Here is a 20,851-nt window from a genome sequence, read left to right on the forward strand (position 1 = left end):
TTTGTGATGAGGATTATGTAGCTCCCTGAGCACAGTGTAGAGCACATGATAAGCACTCAGTAGATTTAGTTTTCAAGGCAATTTTTAGGAATTTGTAATGAGGAAGTAATTCTAAAAGTGGATATTTAAGTACAAGTATTATCATACCAGCATGAATTTATAATATCAAAATTTTGGAAGTAATTTAATTATCAAATAGGAATGAACTAAAGTAAATTATGTTCTATCCAAACATAGTCTACCACATAGTATGATCTCCATTTTATTCAAAAAAAAAAAAAAAGCTATAAAATAAAACCCCTGTGTACATTCAGAACTACAACGTATGGTTGTGCAAGTTGTTCACTGCACAGGATGCCTGCCCTTGGAGCAAGTAAGATCTGAAATCTAGCTGTGCTCCGCTTATCAAGCTGTACACCCTGGTTCAAGATTGCATTCACCTAGAGAACAGGATGCCTTTTTCTGAATTGCCCAAAGGGTTAGTATGGGCTAGCATCACCTATGTGTAAATCTGGACAAAAACAAAAAAGATTGAAAAAACGCAAACCGAAGTATTAACTCTGATTATCTTGAAGAACCAGGATTCTAAGAGATATTTGCTTCATTCTAATTTTTTATATTTTCCCAGCTTTCTACAATGAATATGTTACTTTATGGTAAGAGAATAAATTTTACTTTTTAAAAAAGGTTGTGTCAAAAATGCAAATCAAAACTACAAGATAAAGCCTCACACATATTAGAATGGCCACTATCAAAAAAAAAAAAACCCACAGAAAATAAATGCTGGGGAATATGTGGAGAAAAGGGAACCCTTGTGCACTATTGGTAGGAATGTAAATTGGTGCAGCCACTATGGAACAGACTAGGACAGTTCTTCAAAAAGTTAAAAATATACTTACCACATGACCCAGCAATCCCCCCTCTCACATAAAACCAACAGAATTGAAAGCAGGATCTTGGAGAAATAGTTGCACACCCATGTTCATAGCAACATTATTCACAATAGCCAAGAGGAAAAGGTGGGAAACTCTGGCATTGTCCTTGACTATCCAGCTCATCCAAAGTCATGCCCACTTCCTGGAGACAGTGACTGGTCTATGCAAGAAACAAAGTTTGGGTCCACTCTTTGCAAATCAGAAAGGCAGTCCCAGCTCTGGAATTCTCCATAGGATCAGGCTGAGACTACCACAGTTCAACTGCTCACTCAGCAGGATCCTGCTCCCTTTACTCCCCTACAGGTGTTGAGCCTGAGATCAGAGTCCAATAATCTCCCTAAATGCAAATCTCTATTTTAGGGTCTGTTTCCTGGAGGACCCAACCAGGAACAATTGTTAAAGAAATCTTTTCCTTTCCTGATAGTCTCCTATATTTTCTTCTTCACTTTTATACTTGATCTTTTATAATTCATTTGGAGTTTACTTTTAGATAAAATCAGGATCTGATTATATTTTTCTTCTTACAGTGAGCTAATTTTCTCAGTACCATTTACTAAATAATCCAATATTTCTTTGATTTTATTTCTCTATGGCAAATTGCCTATATACACAGGTGTGTTTCTTGACTTTCTACCCTGACCTCTTGGCTTAAAGATTTGATCCTGGAACACTGTTTCGAAAGCTTTGGCTTATTTTTCAAAATTGTCTTTAGATATTCACCAAATACATTTTAGAATCACTTTATTGACATGCCTCCAAAAATCCTTCTGGGATTCTTTTTAATTACACTGAATTTATATTTTTGAGTATATTTTGAGTAATTTAATCTTCAAAATGTTAACCCATCCCATCTCTTAGCAGGATATTTTGCTTCATTTATTCAAGTATTTTTAAAATATCCCTTAATAGGGGTGCCTGGGTGGCTCAGTCAGTTAAGCGTCGACTTCAGCTCAGGTCACGATCTCACGGTCCATGAGTTCGAGCCCCGCGTCGGGCTCTGGGGCTGATGGCTCGGGACCTGGAGCCTGCTTTGGATTCTGTGTCTCCCTCTCTCTCTCTGCCCCTCCCCCGTTCATGCTCTGTCTCTCTCTGTCTCAAAAATAAATAAACGTTACAAAAAAAATTTTTTTTAATAAAATATCCCTTAATAAAGTTATATAATTTTTTCCACATTTATTGTCTGTACTCCTTAATAGTTCAATTTCTGTATATCATATGGTTTTGTTGCAATTAAAACGTTTTCTATTACTATTTCTAGTAATTTCATTGCTGGTATGAAGGTATGAAATTTATTTCTATATATTGATCACACATCTGGCTCTCTTGCTGGACTCTCTTTGGTTCTCAAGTTTGGTTGAATCTGAAGAGGATTTATATAAATTACCAACATCTGAAAGTGACATGTTGTAATGCATTCACCAATTCTTTCCAGTCACCTAGCATTAGAAGAGGTTTCTCTCCTTTTAAGTCTCCAACTCCCGTAAGAAAGAGCGGAAACTTGCTTTTTCTAGACTCTTGTACAGATAGAACATACATTTTGAAAGGGACACTAATGAGCTAAAGGAGAAACCACCACAACGCATCATTCTGCAAGATATAGAAAACAGAGACCGGCTTGGGGGAGAGATTCTCTCACTAGTACCCAGTGCTCACAGCGGTAGCATTGGCAATGCTCACTGCAGTGTCGACACAGAGTGGGAACAGCGCTGTCTCCCCTACAGCAGACCTGCAGGGTGTTTGGTGTACATGCAGTTCCCAGTTATATGGCTTCTAAATCTGTATCTGTTGCCAATGTTACAGACTCAGTAAGCTGCCTAGTATCGTTTAATAAGTTATTTAATAAGCTCGATGTGGTTTTTATAGATTTTAGCAGAACTAACAGTTATATTTCACATTTATTGTTATCTTTTTGCAATGGCCAAGACATCAACTCTAACTTGAAAGGCAGTCGTCACGGTAGAGATCATGATGTTATTCTCAAACCTAAACAGAATACAAAGCAGTTGCTATTAATTGTCTACCCGATTTCAAGCCTTCAAGTTTTATCCTTTCTACCAATTTTGTTTACAGAGGCAGAACTGCAGCTGCCCTTGCAACTAAAAGGTGGTCGTGTATCACAGTCAAGCCAATGGAATGTGATACAAGGTCCCTGTGTGAGCTTTCAGAAAGCCTGGCAGGCTAGGTTCCACATCTCTTTGCCCTCTCTCTACCTGCTTCCTCCTGCCTGGATCATGATTACCTAGAAAAGCAAAAGCCACCTTGAGAGGATGAGGGGGAAAAGCTGGATATGTGAGATGATGATCACGAAGTAAGAAAGCTAGAAGAGGCCTAGAACACTGAAACTTTGTCAAAACATACACCAGAGCTATACTGTCCACCTCTTGACTTCCTGCTATGAGGAAAAAACCAATCCCTTGTGCATTTACCACTATTTTGGTTTCTTTTACATACAGGAAACACACTCCTAAGTAATATAGCACCTAAAATTTTCCTAAGTATGATGTTTATTATGAATTTTTGGTTGATGTCCATCATTAGGTCAAAAATTTTTCCTTAGATTCTAGATTATAGATATCTAATTTCTGGCATCTCCAGAATTGTTGTGCAGGAGAAGGAGCCAGCAGTCATGCTCAATTCACTATCTTAGCTAGAACCAGAAGTCTTTGACTTAATGCATGAAACATTCTTGCAAATATATTTGTGTAAGTACATATACATGCCTTAAAGATAAGGAATACACCAGGTGTGTGTGTGTGTGTGTGTGTGTGTGTGTGTACATAAGCATTTATTTCCTTCCTTCCCTTAAATACTGTACACACAAAAAGAACCTACCAAATTCCAAACCTTCTATGATTAGAGTTATAGGAATTTTTTTTTTTTTAAGGGAAGTAAATTTAGCTGGAGCTACCTAGAAATGTCTAATAGTTGGGGCACCCGGGTGGCTCAGTCACTTAAGCGTCTGACTTCAGCTCAGGTCATGATCTTGCAGTCCGTGGATGTGAGTCCCACATTGGACTCTGTGCTGACAGCTCAGAGCCTGGAGCCTGGCTTCGGATTCTGTGTCTCCCTCTCTTTCTCTGTCCCCCTCCCCCACTCAACACTCTGTCTCTCAAAAATGAATAAATGTTAAAAAATAAATAAATAAGAAAGGTCTAATAGAATGGTACTTGAAAGTTCTACATCAAGATGGTAATGTAGGAAAATCCTGACCTCCCCTCTTTCCATGAATAAACTGAATCAACAGCTACACATGAAACAACTTCCTCTGAAAAAACAAAAAACACAAACTAGCTAAGCAAATCCTATGTATCAGACAAAGGATGGGGGGAAAAAAACACATTAAAGCAGGTAGGAGTAGCTGAGACCATCTCAGACACACTGACACAAAATCAGGAGGGCAATCGAAACCTGGAGCTTCTACCTGAGGAGCTAAAGATTTTAAGCCTGCATTGGTTGCATCAGTGTTCAACACCTGCACCTGAAAGAGAAGCCCGCAACATGCGAGCTTTGAAAACCAATAGGGCACATGTCCACAAGACCAACAAGGCTATAGAGAACTGAGAAACACCTCTTAAAGAGCTCACACTCTCAAACTTACCCATCACAGGGACCAGTGCAGAGGCAGCCAATTTAGAGGAGCCCAAACTTTATGTAAACAATGCTTATTTAATTATCTTAAACACCTGTCTGGAGGGCAGGCATCTAACTTAACACACATCAAGGAACATACTGGGGCACTCTCTGGGAACAGAGGCTGGCATGCCCTATCTGCACTCTCCTTCTGCCTCACTCCAGCTCACCATTATCTCCTGGAAAGGAATAATTACCCTCCTCTGGTCTCCAATTTTTGTAGCTGTCACCAATGGACACCTAGATCACCTGGTGCTAGTAGCCAGTGGGACTTAATGCTTGCAGTTCCATAGGACTGTGTATGTTTGCATACTTTAAAAAATATTTTTTTTTTGAGAGAGAGATCATGAGTGGAGGACAGGGAGGGAGAGGGAGAATCTTAATCAAGCCTACGCCCAGGACCAAGCCTGTAGCACAGAGCTCAATCCCATGTCCTTGAGATCAAGCATTGGATGCTTAACCGACTGAACCACTCAGGTGCCCTTATGTTTGCATACTTTAAAAGCTGCTGTCTGAGTAAACAAAAAAATAAAAATTAAAATAAAAAATAATAAAAGCTATATCCTGAGGGTCTGGCTTCCAATCAACCTGAACAAATGTACTGACTGGGATCCTATTCTTTGGGAAACTGACAAGTTTCGGCATACTCTCAATGACTGGGATCCACTAGCAATAAAATAGGCTGCCTGGGTAATCATGAAGGTTTGAGAGCCTAGAGCTAGGGCAGGGTTGAACAATAAGTTTCATCTCCTAAACAAGGTCACTCCTCCAAGGCTGGGAGAGGTGGCTGTTTTATCAAAGACACAGAAACCAACAGAGTCAAACAAACAAATGAAATGAAGATACAAAGAAATGTGTTCCAAATTGAAGAACAAAATAAAACACCAAAAAAAAAAAAAAGTCCTTAAGGAAACAGATAAGTGATTTACTTGATAGAGAATTCAAAATAATGGTCAGGAAAAATCTCATAGAACATAGGTGAAAAGTGGATGAACAGAATGAGAACTTTAACAAAGATGGAAAACATAGAACTACTGGGATGTGTGGATGACTCAGTTGGTTGAACATCCAGCTCTTGGTTTCAGCTCAGGTCATGATTCCAGGGTCATGAGATCAAGCCCCACATCATGCTCTACACTGAATGTGGAGCCCGCTTGGGATTCTCTCTTCTCTCTCTCTCTCTCTCTCTCTCTCTCTCTCTCTCAAATAAGAAGAAAAAAGAAGAAAAGAAAATATAGAACGACCAAAAGGAAGTCACAGAGCTGAAAAATCAATAACTGAACTGGAAAATATAGGGATTCAACAGCAAATTAGATGAAGCAAAAGAAAAGATCAAGTGAACTTTAAGAAAAGGCAGTGGAACTCACCCCATCGGAACAGCAAAAAGAAAGTGGAAAAAGAAAAAAAAAGTGGAAGCTGCCTTAGGGATTCATGAGACAACATCAAGTGGACCAACATTTGCATTACAGGGGGCTCAGAAGAAGAGGGGCAGAAAACATAGTTGAAAAATAATTGATGAAAACTTCCCTAACCTAGTAAAAGAAACAGACATTACAATCCAGGAATCCCAGACAGTTCCAAAAAAGATGGATCCCAAAATATCTACACCAAAACACATTATAATTAAAATGTCCCAAGATAGAGAGAGGCTGGGAAGATGCAAGAGTAAGAGAACCCTAAGCTCACTACATCCCACAGATACAACTAGGTAACATTCACATCAGTGTAATAACCCAGACGGGACTGGGTGGCTCAGTCAATTGAGCTTTTGACTCTTGATTTTGGCTCAGGTCATGATGTCATGGTTTGTGGGATTGGGCCCCATGTTGACAGCACGGAGCCTGTTTGGGATTGTCTCTCTGCCCCTCCCCTGCTCATACTCTGTTTTTTTTTTAATGTTTATTTTGAGAGAGACAAACAAACAATATGAAGACTGGGAAAACAAACTCCACAACTAAAGGTAGAGAATAATCCACACTAAAAGAGAGTAGGAAGGGTGAAGATGCCATTTGGGAGTGAAACAGACATTGACTGTCTGTGGTAGAAAGGGAGCCGGTAGCAGGTGAAGAATGAAAAGGAGACTTTCCCCGGCTGGGGGGGGGGGGGGGCCTACACATGAAAAACAAATCCCTATGACATTTGGCTCTTAAAGCAAGAAGGGAGGAGACACCACAGACACATGGCTTGGAGCAGCTCAGAATAATAGCTCTTCAAGTCTGCAATAAAAAGTGGCCTCCAATAAAACTACATTGCAAAAAAATGGGAAAGAAATAGAATGAAACGAGTAAAAAAGTGGAAGAGGCAGAGCCTAAAGAATTTGTGGTGGAAAAAGTACTGGACTGATGTGTAACAAATGGGAAGGTGGAGCATTTACTGAAATGGAAAGAATTTACAGGTACTGGCAATACTTGGGAACCTAAGGAAAATTTAGATTGTCCAGAGTTAATTGAAGCATTTCTTACCTCTCAAAAAGCTGGTAGAGGAAAAGATGGTACAAAAAGAAAATCTTTGACAGTGAATCTGATGAGAGCAAGTCAAAGAAGAAAAGATAGGCTACTGATAAACCAAGTTTGCCAGAGGTCTTGATCTTGGACAAATAATTGGTGCCACAGACAGCAGTGGAGAATTAATGTTTCTCATGAAATGAAAAAATTCAGTAAAGGCAGACTTGGTGTTGGCAAAAGAGGCAAATTTGAAGTGTCCTCAAATTGTAACTGCTTTTTATGAAGACAGACTAACTTGGCATTCTTGTCCAGAAGATAAAGCTCATTGTTTGCATTGCTTCATCTAATATATAATATATAATATACAATATAGAGGAAATCTAGGTCTTGATTTTTTAATTTACTCATGTGAAAAAATAACATTCTAACGAAAATCAAGTTTGATATGTTTCTTTTGAAGTAGTATTGGGGGGTTGTTGGGGGGGGTGGGTTCTGCATCTATAGCACTGATTACTTTGAACAAATAAAGGCTTTCTGTAATTGCTTCCTTTATCAGAAAAGAGCATTTGAGACATGGTATATTATTCTCCCGCATTAGAGAACACCTTCTCTAAGTGTTGGGGGAAATCTTTATAGTCATTAATCACAATGTGTTCAACTCCTATATGCCTATCGACCATTCTAAGTTTTTTGTTTATTTGGGGTCTTTTTATGCATATGCTTAAAATACGTATGTAACACTGAGTGTTGTATGGAAACCAGTTTGACAATAAATTTAATATTAAAAAAATAAAATAAGTAAAAATAAATAAATAAGCAAGGCAGCAAGGCAATCATGAATTTCCAAAACTAGGTCATCAGATATAAGTTCAGTTGATTGTGAGTTTTGAAACTGTTTATCAAAATTAAATAATTTGATTTGATTTGTATTAGAAAAAAAAGTATGTAAATGGTTTTCTTTTCTCCTCCCCCCCCCTTGGTTTGTTTTTTTTTTTTTTTTTTTTTTTACATTCATCAAAACATCAACAGCATTTTATAACCATGGATGAGCCTGTGTTGCTGGAATGCCATCATTTTCAGCAACATAAGAAATAAATCACATAAATAGAAATTTTTCCTGAAGCCTTAAACTTTCAAATTTTATAATTGGAAGATTTAAATATAATGTAAACTTGGGGCACCTGGGTGTCTCAGTTGGTTAAGCATTCAACAACCCTTGATTTCAGCTCAGGCCATGATACCAGGGTCATGGGATCCCCACGGAGTATGAAGCCTGCTTAAGATTCACTCTCGCTCTGATAGAGTCCCAGACAAGAGGCACCTGGGTGGCTCAGTCAGTTAAGTGTCCGACTTTAGGGCAGATCATGATCTCACAGTTCTTGAGTTTGAGCCCCGAATCCAAGCCTAGAGTCTTCTTTGAGTTCTGTGTCTCCCTCTGTCTCTGCCCCTCCCCCTGTCTCTCTCAAAAATAAACATTAAAAAAAAATTATTTTTTTGACATTTTCCCAGGGGCACCTGACTGGCTCAGTCGGTTGAGCGTCCAACTTCAGCTCAGGTCATGAGCTCACAGTTTGTGGGTTCCAGCCCCACGTCAGGCTCTGGGCTGACAGCTCAGAGCCTGGAGCCTCCTTTGGATTCTGTATCTCCCTCTCTCTCTGGCCCTCCCCTGCTCATGTTCTATCTCTGTCTCTCAAAAATGAATCAATGTTTTTTTAAAAAAAATTTTAAGGGTTTCCCAGACAAACAAAAAATAAAGGAATTCATGACCACTAAACCAGCCCTGCAAGAAATTTTAAGTGGGACTCTAATAGTGGAGTGAAAAAAAAAAGCAGCAAAGGATACAAAGGACCAAAGAGCATCACTAGAAACACCAAATCTACAGATAACACAATGGCAATAAATTTATCTTTCAATAATCACTCTGAATGTAAATGGACTAAATGCTCCAATAAAAAAAAAAGATCTTTATTCTGCCTACAAGACACTCGTTTTAGAATTAAGGACACCTGTAAATTGAACGTGTGGGGATGGAGAACCATCTATCATGCTAATGGATATGGAAAGAAAACTGGAGTAGCCATACTTCTATCAAACTAGATTTTAAAACAAAGACTGTAATAAGAGATGAAGAAGGACATTATATCATAATTAAGGGATCTATCCATCAAGAAGAGCTAACAATCGTAAATATTTATGCCCCCTACACGGAATACCCAAATATATAAGTTAATCACAAACATTAAGAAACTCTTAGATAATAATACCATAATAGTAGGAGACTTTCATACCCCACTTACAACAGTGGACAGATCATCTAAGCAGAAAACCAACAAGTAAACAATGGTTTTGAATGACACACTGGACCAGATGTACTTAACAGATATATTCAGAACATTTCATCCTAAAGCAGAATACATATTCTTCTCCAGGGCACATGGAACATTCTCCAGAATAGATCACATACTGGGTCACAAAACAGCCCTCAACAGGTACAAAAAGATTGTGAACATACCAGGCATATTTTCAGATAACAATGCTATGAAACTTGAAATCAACTACAAGAAAAAATTTGGAAAGCCCTCAAATACATGGAGGTTAAAGAACATCCTACAGAAGAATGAATGGGTTAACCGGGAAATTGAATAAAAAAATACATGGAAGCAAATGAAAAGGAGAACACGACAGTCCAAACCCTTTGGGATACAGCAAAGGCAGTCCAAGAGGAAAGTACATTGCAATTCAGACCAGTCTCAAGAAGCAAGAAAGGTCCCGGGGAGCCTGAGTGGCTCAGTCATTAAGCATCTGACTCTTGGTTTCGGCTCAGGTCATGATTAATGGTTTGTGAATTCAAGCCCCATATTGGGCTTCATGCTGACAGTATGGAGCCTACTTGGAATTTTTTCTTCCCCTCCCCCATTCATTCTGTCTCTCAAGAATAAACAAACTTAAAAAGAAATTATAAAAAAAAAAAAGAAGAAGAAGCAAGAAAGTTGCCAAATGCACAACCTAACCTTACACGTAAAGGAGCTAGAAAAGGAAGAGCAAATAAAGCCTAAAGCGAGCAGAAGAAGAGAAATAATAGGGGTGCCTGGGTGGCTCAGTAGTTTAAACATCTGACTTCATCTCAGGTCATGATCTCATGGCATGAGAGTTCAAGCCCCACATTGGGCTCTGTGCTGACAGCTCAGAGCCTGGAGTCTGTTTCAGAATCTGTGTCTCTCTCTCTGCCCTTCCCCCACTTGCTCACATGCTCACTCTCTCGCTCTCTCTCTCTCTCAAAAATAAACATCAAAAAAAATTTTTTAAGGGAAATAAAGATTAGACCAGAAATACACATTACAAAACAAACAAACAACAACAAAAGAGATCAATAAAACTAAGAGCTGGTTCTTTCAAAGAATAAACAAAATTGATAATTCCCTACCCAGACATATCAAAAAGAAAAGAGAAAGAACCCAAATACCCAAATAGATAAAATCATGAATGTAAGAGGAGAGATCACAACCAACACCACAGAAATACAATTATAAAAGAATACTAGGTAACATTATATGTCAACAAACTGGGCGATCTGGAGGAAATGGGCAAATTCCTAGAAACTCACAAACTATCAAAACTGAAACAGGAAGCAATAGAAAATTTTAACAGACCCATAACCAGCAAAGAAATTGAATCAGTAGTCAAAAAATTCCCAACAAACAAGAATCCTGGGCCAGATGGCTTCCCAGGGGAATTCTATCAGACATTTAAAGAGTTACTGCCTATCCTTCTCAAGCTGTTCCAAAAAATAGAAATGGTAGAAAAGCTTCCAAACTCCTTCTATGAAGCCAACATTACCTTGATTCCAAAACCAAAGACCCCTCTAAAAGGGAAAATTACAGGTCAATATCCCTGATGAACCTGGATGCAAAAATTCTCAACAAGATACTAGCAAATCGAATTCAACAGTACATTAAAAGAATTATTCAACATGATCAAGTGGGATTTATTCCTGGGCTGCAGGGCTAGTTCAATATTCACAAATCAATCAATGTGATACACAACATTAACAAAAGGATAAAAACCATATGATCCTGTCAATAGATGCAGAAAAAGCACTTGACAAAATACAGCATCCTTTCTTCATAAAAACCCTCTCAACAAAGTAGAGATAGATGGAATATACCTCAACATCATCAAGGCCATATACGAAAGACCAACAGCTAATATCATCCTCAATGGAGAAAAACTGAGAGTCTTTCCTTTATGGTAGGGAACAAGACAAGGATGCCCACTCTCATCATTACTATTTAACACAGTACCGGAAGTCTTAGCCTCAGCAATCAGAAAACAAAAAGAAATAAAGGGCATAGAAACCAGCAAAGAAGAAGTCAACTTTCACTCTTTTTTTTTTTAATTTTTTAATGTTTATTTATTTTTGAGAAAGACACAGAACATGCAAGGGGGAGGGGCAGAGAAAGAGGGAGACACAAAATCTGAAGCAGGCTCCAGGCTCTAAGCTGTCAGCACAGAGCCTGATCCGGGGCTTGAACCCATGAACTGTGAGATAGTGACCCGAGCTGAAGTTGGTTGCTTAACTAACTGAGCCACCCAGGTACCCCAAAGTCAACTTTCACTAATTGCAGATAACATGATACTCTATGCAGAAAATCTGAAAGACTCCACCAAAAAATTGCTAGAACTAATACATGAATTCAGCAAAGTCACAGTATATAAAAAATCAACATGTAAACATCTGTTGCATTTCTATACACAAGTAATGAAGCAGAAGCAAAAAAAAAAAAAAAAAAAAAAATTCAATCCCATCATCACATTTACAATTGCACCAAAAACTATAAGATACCTGGGAATGAACCTAACTAAAGAGGTAAGAGATCTGTACTCTGAAAACTATAGAAAACTTATGAAAGAAAATGAAGAGGACACATAGAAATGGAAAATCATTCCATGCTCATGGATTGCAACATTATTAAAATATCTATACTACCCAAAGCCATCTACACATTTAATGAAATTCCTATCAAAATGCCACTAGCATCTTCACAGAGTTAGAACAAGCAATCCTAAAATTTGTACAGAACCACAAAAAACCCCAAATAGCCAAAGCAGTCCTGAAAAAGAAAAACTGGAGCATCATGATTCTGAATTTCAAGCTATATTACAAAGCTGTAATCATCAAGACAGTATAGTACTGGCACAAAAACAGACACATAGATCAATAGAACAGAACAGAAAGCCCGGAAACAGACCCACAACTATATGGTCAACTCATCTTCAACAAAGCAGGAATATCCAATGGAAAAAAGATAGTCTCTTCAAAAAATGATGTTGGGGGGCGCCTGGGTGGCTCAGTCGGTTAAGCGGCAGACTTCGGCTCAGGTCATGATCTCACGGTCCGTGAGTTCGAGCCCCGCGTCGGGCTCTGTGCTGACAGCTCAGAGCCTGGAGCCTGTTTTGGATTCTGTGTCTCCCTCTCTCTGACCCTCCCCCGTTCATGCTCTGTCTCTCTCTGTCTCAAAAATAAATAAATGTTAAAAAATTTAAAAAAAAAATGATATTGGGAAAAGTGGATGGCAAAATGCAGAAGAATGACCTGGATCACTTTCTTATATCATACACAAAAATAAATTCAAAATGGATGAAAGACCTAAATGTAAGACAATCCAAATCCGAAAAAAGAACACAAGCAACAACCTCTTTGACCTTGGCCAGAGCAACCTCTTACTAGACATGTTGCCAAAGGCAAGGGAAACAAAAGCAAACATGAACTTGGGACTTCATCAAGAAAAAAAACCTTCTGCACAATGAAGGAAACAATCAACAAAATTCAAAGCCAGCCTACAGAATGGGAGAAGATATTTGCAAATGACCTATCAGATAAAGCGTCAGTATCCAGACTCTATAAAGACACCCTCTCCAAAAAAAAACCCCACCCAGTTAAGAAATGGGCAGAAGATATGAACAGTTTTCCAAAGACAACATCCAGACGACTAACAGACACATGAAAAGATGCTCAACACTAGTCATTGTCAGGGAAATAGAAATCAAAATCACGTCACACCTGTCAGAATGACTAATACTAACACAAGGAACAACAGACAGTTGGCAAAGATGCAGAGAAAGGCTACCCTTCCTGCATTATTGGTAGGAATGCAAACTGGTGCAGCCACTCTGTAAAACAGTATGGAGATTTCTCAAAAAACTAAAAATAGAACTACCATATGACCCAGCAATTGCACTACTAGGTATTTACCCAAAAGATACAAAAATACTGATTCAAAGGGATATCAACAAGCATTATCAACAATAGCCAAACTACAGAGCAAGCCCAAATGTCCATCGACTGATGAATGGATAAAGAAAATGTGGTGTATATATATCCAATGGAATATTATTCAGCAATCAAAAAGAATGAAATCTTGCCATTTGCCATGATGTTGATGGAGCTAGAATATATAATACTAAGCTAAATAAGTCAATCAGAGAAAGAAATACACCACATGATTTTACTCATGTGGAATTTAAGAAACAAAACAGGTGAACATATGGGAAGAGGATGGGGGGGAGAGAAGAGGGGAAAACAAACTACAAGAAACTCTTAACAATAGAGAACAAACTAAGGGTTGATGGAGGGAGGGGGGTCAGGGGAATGGGCTAGATGGGTGATGGGTATTAAAGAGGGCACTTGTGATGAGCACTAGGTGTTGTATGTCAGTGATGAATCACTGAATTCTACTCCTGAAACCAATACTGCACTAAAATCTAAATTAAAAAAAGAAAAAAAAAGAAAAAGATTCTCCCTCCTTCTCTGCCCCTCCCCTACAAACAAAAAATTGCTTATCATGTAAACAATTTAAGTTGGACAATTTAAAAGCAGCCATATCAGAATCCATATCCATATCTATAGTTCTACAAATGCAAGTTTATTTGTAAGATCCCTGAAAGGAAAATTTTGTTGCTACCAACAACTGCCCACCTAAATGACAAATCTAGATAAATCCTGGTTTAATTAGGTAAGCAAAACTTAGCTAAATGGACATTTAAAGCTTCCTTCTAGTGAACCATTCCTTTTCAAGAAGTTGGAATCCTTGTGCTGTATTCACTAAAAGGTCATTATTCATGGAATGTATAAGACTTCATTCATGGAAACCTAATCATAATCAGATGATTAGAGAAGTTGACAATTTAACACCTGCTGGAATAAATGGGTGGACAAAGTTCTATAATCTAAATTCTTGACCTGAATGTTTTTTCTTGATCCCTACTCATTCCTTACATGCATGCTCAATCCTCTCAGTATTTGAATTACTGGTTCAGCAGAAACCAGGAAAAATTATAATTTTGTAGTCAGAATGTTATCCAACTCTATGTTGTTTACTTTATTGTAAACACAGGCAAATAGTTGTCAATAAATTTTATATTCCTTAAAAAATTTATATTTTTAAGGAATATTTAAGGAATATTTTATATTCCTTAAAAAATATAAATAAAAGCGAAAGGGGCCAAATTTCATGAGTTCTTACAACCAGTTAGACTTAAAGCCCAAAATTCTTAAAATCCATTGGTTTGATTCTGGGAGAGCCTGGAGGGCATTAGGAGGCCGAGTTCCCATCCTTAAAGACAGACCCAAAAGCTCATGCAGATATAGCACAGAACCAGCAGTTTGAAATATGCCTGGACTAACAGGAGGGAGAGTAATTTACTCATCTCAGGGTATGGCCTTAAGAGATAGGGATCACAGGGAGACCCCACCAGGAACAAAGGAACTGTCATATGCCATTTCCCTATCCCACCCCACAGTATAAACATAGGGCCACCTGCAGGGACCAGCACAATACCAACACTTGCTACCTAACTTGCTTATGCCAAGCCACCCCACACATGCTTTAGCAGAACTGTCCTCCCCAGTTACACCTGCTGGGCACTGCAGACCCTCTCCCCAAGTAGAGAGGCATAAACCCCACCAATGTCTCATCTCCCAAACAGGTGTTTTATGGAACCTCAGTTCCAGCATTTTGGTGGTGGCGTCAGATATCCTTTAGAAGCAGACCAGTGCACACCTTGTTAAATCATGCCCAACCCCTGCTAGGAACCAAATGCTGCCCAAAACAGGAAAAGAGAGCCTCTGCAGACAATTGGACTGAAGGAAAAAGAAGCCAGGACTCAACAGCAGAACACACACAACACACATAAAAGACACTTCCTGAAGGGCCAGGCCCTGGGGAACAGGGGACCCTGCACTGCAGGGCATTATAGGACCTCTTCTTCATAAGACCATTACTGTCAACAAGAGACATATCTGACTTTTCTAACACAGAGAAATAGACACAAAGAGTTAGACAAAATGAAGAGTCAGAAAAATATATCCCAAATGAAAGAATAGGACCAAACCACAGGAAGAGACCTAAAAGAAATGGATATAAGTAATATGCCAGATAGAGAATTTTAAGTATTGATTACAAAGATACTCACTGGACTTGAGAAAAGAGTGGAGAACAGTGAGACCCTTAACAACCAGAGATGAAGAACACAATAAATAAAACAAAAACTCAATCAATAGTATACATACCAGGCTATGGGGGCATCTGGATACCTCAGTCAGTTAAGTGTTCAACTCTTGCTTTTGGCTCAGGTCATAAATTCCCAGTTCATGGGATCGAGCCCCACAGTGAGAAGCCTGCTTGGGATCCTCTCTCTCCTGCACTCTCTCTCTGACCCTTCCCTACTTGTACTCTCATTCTAAATAAATAAATAAAACAAACTTAAAAAAAAAAAAAAAAAGAATACCAGGTTAGATGAAACAGAGGAAAGAATTAATGACCTAGAAGAAAGAGTAACCATAAGTAACCAAGCTGACCAAATGAGAGGAAAACAAATTATGTAAATTGAGAATAGTCTTAGGGAACTCAGTGACTCTGTCAAGTGCGATAATATTCATATTATAGAAATCCCAGAAGAAAAAAGGGAGGGGGCAGAAAATTTATTTGAAGAAATAATAGCTGAAAACTTCCCTAATCTGGGGAAGGAAACAGACATCCCAACCCAGGAGGTACAGAGACACCCCCCACACACACACCAAAAATCAACCCAAGGAACTCCACACCAATACACATAGTAATTTAAATGGCAAAGAGTAGTGATAAAGAAAAAAATTTTAAAGCAGCAAGAGAAAAGATAACAGTTATATACAAGGGACACCCCCTACATCTATCAGCAGTTTTTCAGCAGAAACCTTGCAGCCAGAAGGGAGTGGCATGATATATTCAAAATGCTGAAAGGGTAAAATCTACAGCCACGAATATTCTATCCAGTAAGGCTATCATTCAGAAAAGAAGGTATGATATAGAGTTTCTCAGACAAACAAAAATTAAAGGAGACCATGACAACAAAACCAGCCCTATAAGACATATTAAAGGGGACTCTTTGAGTGAAAAGGAAATGCCATAAGTGAGAGTATGAAAGGTAAAAAACACAAAAGCAGTTTAAGTCTTTCTGTAAAAAATCAGTCAAGGGATTCATAAAATAAAAGCATATAAAATATGATACCATATTCCTAAAATGTGGGGGAATATTTTAGGAGAGGAGTAAAGAATGGGTTCAAATTTAAGCAATCGTGAACTAATATACACTGCTATATGCACAAGATGTTATATACAAACCAAATCGTAATAAATCAAAAACCAGTAACGTATATAAAGAATAAGGAAAAAGGAATCCAAGTATATTACTCAAGAAAGCCAACAAAACATGAAAGAGAGAAGAAAGGATCAGACAAAAACTACAAGACAACCACAAAACAAGTAACAAAATGGCAATAAGTAACATATCAATAATTACTTTGGGGGTCACCTGGGTGGCTCAGGTCATGATCTCACAGTTGGTGAGTTCAAGCCCTGCATCAGGCTCTGTGCTGACAGCTCAGAGCCTGGAGCCTGCTTCAGATTCTGTCTCCCTCTTTTTCTATCTCTACCCCTCCCCAACTCGAGCTCGCTTGCTCACTCTCTCTCTCAAAAATAAACATTGGGGCACCTGGGTGGCTTAGTCAGTTGAGTGTCCAACTTTAGCTCAGGTCATGATCTCACCCTTCATGAGTTCAAGCCTCACATCGGGCTCAGTGCTGACAGCTCAGAGCCTGGAGCCTGCTTTGGATCCCATGTCTCCCTCTCTCTCTAACCCTCTCCCACTCACACCCTGTGTCTGTCTCTCTCAAAAATAAACATTTTTAAAAAATTTTTAATAAACATTAAAAAAATAATAATTACTTTGAATGTAAATGGACTAAATGTTCCAATCAAAAGATATAGGGTAACAAAGTGGATAAAAAAACAAGACCCATCTACATGCTGCCTACAAGAGACTAATTTCAGACCTGCAGATTGATAGTGAGGGGATGGAGAAATATTTATCATTCAAATACATGTCAAAAGAAATCTGGGGTAGCACTACATATATCAGACAAAATGGATTTCAAAACAAACACTGTAATAAGAGATGAAGAGCACTATATAATAATAAAAGGGACAATCCAACAAGAGAATATAACAATTGTAAATATTTATGCACCCAGCATGGGAGCACACCAATACAAAAAAAACTTAATAACAAACGTAAAGGAAATAATTGATAGTTATACAGTAATAGTATGGGACTGTAACACCCCACTTACATCAATGGACAGACCATCCAACAGAAAATCAACAAGGAAACCATGGCGTTGAATGACAGACCAGACCAGATAAATTTAACAGATATATTCAGAACATTCCATCCTAAAACAGCAGAACACACATGGAACATTGTCCAGAATAGATCATATATTAGGTGACAAAACAAGCCTCAGCAAATTAAAAAGGATCAAAGTCATACTATGCACCTTTTCTGACCACAACACTATGAAACTAGAAATCAACCACAAGAAAAAATCTGGAAATACCACAAATACATCAAGGTTAAATAATATGCTACTAAACAATGAATGGGTCAACCAAGAAATCAAAGAAGGAATAAAAATTACATGGAGGGGCGCCTGGGTGGCGCAGTCGGTAAAGCGTCCGACTTCAGCCAGGTCACGATCTCGCGGTCCGTGAGTTCGAGCCCCGCGTCAGGCTCTGGGGCTGACGGCTCGGAGCCTGGAGCCTGCTTCAGATTCTGTGTCTCCCTCTCTCTCTGCCCCTCCCCTGTTCATGCTCTGTCTCTCTCTGTCCCAAAAATAAATAAAAAACGTTGAAAAAAAATTAAAAAAAAAAAAAAAATTACATGGAAACCAATGAAAACGAAAACACAACAGTCCAAAATCTTTAAGATGCAACAAAAGCGGTTGTGAGGGAAGTTTATAACAATATAGGCCTACCTCAAGAAGCAAGAAAAATCTCAAACAATCTATCTTTATACATAAAAGAGCTAAAAAAAATAAAAAAAAGAAGGAAAAGAAAAACAAAATCCAAACCAGGAAGGAAATAAAGATTAGAGCAGAAATAAATGATATAAAAACTAAAAAAATAGAACAGATTAATGAAATCAGGAGCAAATTCTTTGAAAATAACAAAATTGATAAATCTCTAGCCAGACTCATTATAAAAAAAAGGACTCAGAGTCACAAATAAAAGAGAAATAAAAACCAATACCACCAAAGCACAATTATAAGAGATTATAAAAAATTATATGTCAACAAATAAGACAACCTAAAAGAAATAGATAAATTCCTAGAAACAGAGAACCTACCAAAACTGAAGCAAGAAAGATTAGAAATTTTGAACAGAACAATTACCAGCAATGAAATTGAATCAGTAATCAAAAACCTTCCAACAAATGTAAGTCCAGGGCCAGATGGCTTCACAGGCAAATTCTACCAAACATTTAAAGAAGAGTTAATAGCTATTCTTCTCAAACTATTCCCAAAAACAGAACAGGAAAAAATACCTCCAAATTCATTCTGAGGCCAGTATCTCCTGATACCAAAACCAGATAAAACACAAAAAAAAAAAAAAAAAAAGACTACAGGCCAATGTCTCTGATAAGCATAGAAGCAAAAATCCTCAAAATATACTAGCAAACTAAATCCAACAATACATTTTTAAAAAACTGGGGCGCCTGGGTGGCTCAGTCAGTTAAACATCGACTTCAGCTCTGGTCATGATCTTGAGGTTCACAAGTTTGAGCCTCGCGTCAGGTTCACAGAGCCTGCTTGGGGTCCTCTGTCTCCCTCTCTCTCTGCCCCCCTCCTCAAAAATATACATTTAAACACATTAAAAAATAAAGTACATTTTAAAAATAAATAAAATTTTAAAAATCACTCACCACTTTCAAGTGGGATTTATTCCCAGCATGCAAAGTGGTTCAATATCCATAAAATAATCAGGGCACCTGGGTGGCTCAGTGGGTTAATCGTCTGACTTTGACTGAGGTCATGATCTCACAGTTCATGAGTTCAAACCCTGGATGGGGCTTTGGGATGCTGACAGCTTAGAGCCTGGAGCCTACTTTGGATTCTGTGTGCTCCCTCTCTCTCTGCCCCTCCCCTGCTCATCCTCTGTCTGTCTGCCTCTCTCAAAAAGTAAATAAATAAATAAATAAATAAATAAATAAATAAATTTTTACTATTCACAAATCAATGTGATATATCACATCAATGAGGATTAAAACCATATGATCACTTCAATAGATGCAGAAAAAGCATTCCATAAAGCATAACATCCATTAGGGTTTGTTTGGGTTTTTTTTAGGTTAACTTATTTGTTTTGAAAGAGAGGGAGCGAGCAGGGAAGGGGCAGAGAGAGATAGAGAATCCCAAGCAGGCTCCAAACTGTCAGCACAGAGCCCAACACAGGATTTGATCTCACAAACCATGAAATCATGACCTGAGCTGAAATCAAGAGTCAGATGTTTAAACAACTGAATGACCCAGGCTCCCCAACATCCATTCATGATTAAAAGTCTCAACAAACTAGGTCTAGAGGGAACATGCCTCAACATGATAAAGGCCATATATGAAAACCCCACAGCTAACATCATAGTCTATGGGGTAAAACTGAGAGCTTTTTCCATAGGGTCAGAAACAAGACAAGGATGTCCAATCTCACCACTTTTATTCAAAGTATAAGTCCTAGCCACAGTGATTAGATAACAAAAAGAAATGCAAGGCATTCAAATTGGTAAGGAAGAAGCAAAACCTCCACTATTTGCAGATGACATGATACTGTATAGAGAAAACCCTAAAGACTCCATAAAAAACTACTAGAGCTGATACATGAATATAGTAAAGTTCCAAGACACAACACCAATTTGCAGAAGTCCATAGCATTTCTATATACTAATAATGAAGCAACAGAAAGCAAAATTAACAATCCCATTTACAATTGCACCAAAAATAATACCTAGGAACAAACTGAATGAAAGAAGTGAAAGACCTGTACTCTGAAAACTATAAAACATTGGTGAGTGAAACTGAAAATGAGACAAAGAAATGGAAAGACATTCCATGCTCATGGGCTGGAAGAACAAATACTGTCAAAATGTCCATACCACCAAAAGCAATCTACAGATTGAATGCAATCTCTACCAAATACCAAGAGCGTTGTTCACAAAACCAGAACAAATAACCCTAAAATGTATAAGGAACCACAAAAGACCCCAAATAGCCACAGCAATCCTGAAAAAGAGAAGCTGGAGGTATTACAATTCCAGACTTAAAGTTATATTACAGATCTATAGTAATCAAGACAGTATGGTACTGGCATAAAAACAGACACATAGATCAATGGAACAGAATAGAAAACTCAGAAATAAACCCATGATGATACAGTCCATCAAACTTCAACAAAGGAGGCAAGACTATCTAATGGG

The 20,851-nt window shown here is 38.2% G+C and overlaps 1 protein-coding gene and 1 pseudogene across 1 annotated transcript in view; one reads left to right on the forward strand and one right to left on the reverse strand.

The window, feature by feature from the left end:
• FHIP1A (FHF complex subunit HOOK interacting protein 1A) overlaps positions 1-20,851 on the reverse strand; it is a 284,213-nt gene that overhangs the window by 250,479 nt on the left and 12,883 nt on the right. The window lies entirely within an intron of this gene.
• LOC102960532 lies at positions 6,800-7,356 on the forward strand (annotated as a pseudogene).

This window comes from Panthera tigris, chromosome B1 (genome assembly GCF_018350195.1).
Source record: "Panthera tigris isolate Pti1 chromosome B1, P.tigris_Pti1_mat1.1, whole genome shotgun sequence".
NCBI lineage: Eukaryota > Metazoa > Chordata > Mammalia > Carnivora > Felidae > Panthera > Panthera tigris.